The sequence below is a fragment of the Etheostoma spectabile genome, chromosome 16, assembly GCF_008692095.1.
Source record: "Etheostoma spectabile isolate EspeVRDwgs_2016 chromosome 16, UIUC_Espe_1.0, whole genome shotgun sequence".
Lineage (NCBI taxonomy): Eukaryota > Metazoa > Chordata > Actinopteri > Perciformes > Percidae > Etheostoma > Etheostoma spectabile.
In genome coordinates this window covers 20,715,901-20,720,576 of record NC_045748.1, presented here as the reverse complement: position 1 = coordinate 20,720,576, position 4,676 = coordinate 20,715,901, and the positions used below count along the sequence as shown (strand labels likewise).

The window sequence follows — 4,676 nt, the reverse complement described above, 5'->3', positions numbered from 1 at the left end:
AGCACATCATTTGAAAGCTTAAAGTCTCACAATTCTATTAAGTCCACACGCAACGCACAAGATGAATTATAGTGGTTATAATCTTATGAAGTTAAAGAAAATAAATAAATACAAAAAGATACTGCACCGCTAGTGTCTAAAGTGGAGTGTGCATCCATACCTTTTTCCTCGTGTCTTTAGTCACAGCGGTGAAAGGGCGGGCCCACATGGGAAAAATTGACATTTTAAGGAACCAGTTAAAACTAGATGTTACAAGACCGGCCTATCTGTTTAGCCAATAAGAAGACAAATCGATTAATACCAAACTTGACCAGAAAATGTTAACCCCGTGATGGCTGCAGCTGTGTCAAAGCAAAAATAGGGCCTTAGTTATTGCCTTTCACCATTTCATCAATTTATAATGACTTATTTCTATGAGTATGTAGTTATTTCAGGTATGTGTGTGATTGATGTACATGTGTTTTTGTATTTGAGAAGTTTTGTATTTTGCACTTTTTTGGCTTTTTTCTTTGCACTTTTCAAAAGAAAATAAGACAAACGCACAGATATATCTGTAGAAATAAATTCATCTGATATCCATTTTCTGAGTGTTTTTCTTCTGGATTTTTTTGTAGTAAGTTGAGACATGTGGCTAGGGTACTAGTTTGTCTGTAGCCCATCTGATACGTTCACAGTAGGGTTTTCAAATCCTTTTACAGATGTATGACTTTGAAGGAAATAGAAAAGCCCGGAGCACAAAATTGAGAGTGTTAATTTCTCAATGAACTCAGGAATATCCCAGAGGGCCAAAGTATATGGGAGCTGTATCACTTTTTTTTCACATGAAACAAAACACTACAAAAATATAGGAAGTAAACCGAGCACAACATAAAAGATGAGCACAGGAAACAACAAGGAAACGAGAATCAGGTTTTTCCTCGCCACTGTTGCATTAAATGCTTGCTCTTGGGGGAATTACTGGAATTGTTGGGTCTTTGTAAATTATAGAGTGTGGTCTGGACCTACTCTGTAAAGTGTCTTGAGATAACTGATTTGATGCTATGAATGACTTTGAGTTGAATTGAATCAAAAACCGGGTATGAGTTAACAATATAAAACAGGAAATATAACAACAGAAACCCACAACCCTAACAATTTGACCTGCTAATGTAGAAGAACACAAACAACATTGGTAATATTAGTGACATGGCTTTGAACTCTTCAAATCCTCCTGGGGTTTATTAACACATCAGGGACAGAGAAAATGTGTTCTTGAATAATGATATGACACATTAAATTGGACCAGTTTAACCACATTGATCTTGATCAGATGATACAACAGAAAATACAGTTACCCTGTTGGGTCACTCTGATTGAAACCCTTCTGTGTGGGTTTTGTTTCCACTGTGCTGTGAGCGATCTGTGATGCGATTTTCTTTCTGTCTTCTAACCTCTGAAAAAACTGTAAATGGGCCAGTCAGGGAAGAAGCAAATGAAAGGGCTATTTCCAAATATCTGTCTCCACTTTTTGGGCCATTTACTATTTAGTTTAGTTTGATTTGTTTTTTCTAGTGTAGATTTTCGCCACCAGGTGTCCCCCTTGACCTAGTTTTCCCTCTGTGAAAGTTAAAGATTATTTTTTGGCTTTTTTTCCCTTTATTATTTAGTACGCTAAAGTAAGCTACTAAATAATAAAGTAAGTAGAGTAAGCTATAGGCCGCCCCCTACCTCTGTGACAGTTAAAAGCCTTTTTCACAGCAGACATGTTGACTTGTCAAAGCAGGGAGCACATGAATCATTGTAACAATGAAAGAAATGCTGTTTTGTTAAATTGGTCCAGTAAACCATGACAACACATATTTTATTATTCACACCTTTGATCTCCTACTGTGACATGTCAAAATGGCTTTAGTATTGTTTTGATTGTTGTTCTCACCTGACATAATCTTTATTAGTTTCTGTATTTTGTTTACCTCATGCATTTTGGATTATTGCCTATTTCTTGAAGTCTAATGTACCCTTTGCCAATTTAATTCCTTGTGTCACGACCAGGGGCCTTTCTAGGACTTGAGTAGCCTGGAAATCCAGACTCAAATCCGAAAGGATTAAGGGTCTGCCCAAAAGTCACCCATCTTTTGTTTGCTGAAACTACACAATGAGCACGCTACATACCTCACACAGGAGAAACAGGAAACCATGCAGAATGGACGAACTACCAATCTTTTTTTCAGGGGGACCAATCTGGAAACTGCATTGGTTTATTGGGGGGAAAAGCGTAATGGAGTGAGTGTGAGAAAGCAGGACTTACCCTGCCAGTTACCCCCACCTAACCCTCTTCGTTCTCACACTCTGCACCAGACCGAGAGCACACAAACACCAGAGTCAAGGAGCTTTGCCGGGATGCCAGGACACTTACTTCCAGTAACAGCAGCAGCTCGCTCTAACCAAGGCTCCTGGCACCAGGATGCCAGTGCCCCCCTGTGCTTACTTCCATGAACCGCAGCAGCTCGCTGTAGCAGGGGCTTCTAGCACGGGGTGCCAGCAACCCCAACGTCATGCGCTTTTAGCTCTATCAGCAGCCGGGATGCCACCTCTGCTCCACTGCCTAATTACTTCAACCTTGCATGTTGAAACCCTGTGGCGCTCCCTTCATGTCTACTTGGCACAGTCTTACAACCCCCCCTTTGCAAATCTGATCAAGTGTTAGACAATTTCTACCTTGGAATCTCTTATTTATACACTAGCCAGAGTCCGTTGATTATCTGCTCACTAAGGAAGACCTTGAAGGCTTCATGATCACCCCGCCCATTAATTCCACCTCCCAAGTCATTTCAAGACATGCCTAACTCATTCTTGGCTCTGCCTTTTCACCATCTGGCATGCTATAACCTCGTCCATGATGAGCAAACTTGCTCAAAACACGACATCCATCTACACACCAATGCAGCTCCTTCTGCCAGTTTTGGGGGCTTCAACATGGATTCTCATGCTCTCAAGTTTAGATGCTGGTCCCTTCTTGCAGACACTCACCCAACACCAGTTCCTCCATATTTGGCACAGATATTCAACTTGTAAATCTTGCCCTAACAACCCAATCATGCCCGTGTGCTATGGCGGATTCCCTACCGAAGCCCTCCCACAATGCAGTCAACGCCAAGTCAACTGATGACTACAAGTGACACTTAATACCTTGCATTCCTCTTTAATTATTACATTGTTAAGACGTAGCTGGTTGATGGTGTGGTCCTTGCTAGTGAATTGAAGCTAACTAGTGTTTATGTAAATACCCGACTAACCCTCTCCTTTCAATCACTCTCGCATTCTGCACCCATACCTCCCACCCTCTTTAAAAAGACTTTAAAACCAAGGCTTTACAAACCCTGTCAATGCTGTGTCATCAACACTTTTGAAGCGTGAGTTGAGGCAGATGCCAGAAACGTATTGGTATACAACGTATAAAAAATAGGGGAGATGACGCACCCTTCTAGTGTACCTAGTCTCTAGTGTCTCATTAAACCTTTAAAACATTGTTAACTGAAACCTGCTTTGTGTCACTTTGTTCTACGAGATGATAGGATACAAACCACATCAACAGTCGGATCGGATTGTTTCCCAACAGGTACTTTAACATGACCTCATGTTAAATTAAAACAACCACATCCATACATAAAAACTTGAATAACCACAATAAAATAAATACTCGTTTCAGATTGCTAAATGTGCCCTAGGCTTTTATTAACAACCGCATGATAAAACACCATCAGATGACAGAGAAGAATTGCTGGTACAATAAACAGCAGTCGTCAATCTACCGCATCCATTCATTCAGTATTAAAAAGACATCATCAGCATACACTATAACACTAGCATGAAAGTGATGTAGTAAAAGTCAGAACAGGAATGTGTCAATTTTGGCCTTGCACTGATTAGCAACTATTCTAAATTATAGGAATGGAAAAAGGACGTCAAATGCACTTGAAATCCCATTCTGCAAACATTGCTGTTAAAGGTTGGTAGTCCCTACAGTGTGTTCACAGCATCTTAGTTGAATAAATGAACAAAGATGAGGTACAGAACAATTAATAATTGGTTACAATTTTGGTTTGAAATAGGTATTTAAAAAAGGTTTTAAGGCTGAAATCCCCCACATGGTGAGATCAACATCCATCTGTAAGGATACTTGGGACATTTGATACAGCAGAGGAGATAATATCACTCTTTACAACTTATTTTTAAATTAACATACACGTTATAACATCTGACCACCTTGCACAGTCTGGCATGGTAACATCCCATCATTATTTGTAATAAAAAATTAAAAGAGGATACTTTGACATGTCTAGCTTTAGCCCATTGTTTTAAGGTGAAGGAATATTTTGGGATTTGCATCGTAACCGATGCTGTGATCTGATTTCATGGAGAAAACGGACAGTTTGACTGGAATATGCATTTTTTTAACTCGAGTAAAAAAAAAAAAAAAACATATTGAGTGCTTCACAGACATAAGGCTAAAACTTTGAATGTCAAAAAAGTGTCATATTAAATAATGTTACAACTCCATATCCAGCCACAGTAGCGGTAAGCTTGGAAAACTGACATAAAAAAGTTTTATAAAATCCTGAGTTAAACAACATTGTCAGTCACACACTGGCATGACCTCAAACCCCGGTAGCGAAGGCTGTCTCGTCGGTGAGATT

The 4,676-nt window shown here is 39.6% G+C and overlaps 1 pseudogene; it reads right to left on the bottom strand.

The window, feature by feature from the left end:
* Positions 1-208, bottom strand: part of LOC116704732 (stonustoxin subunit beta-like) — an 8,773-nt pseudogene extending 8,565 nt beyond the window's left edge.
* Between the last annotated feature and the right edge of the window lie 4,468 nt (positions 209-4,676).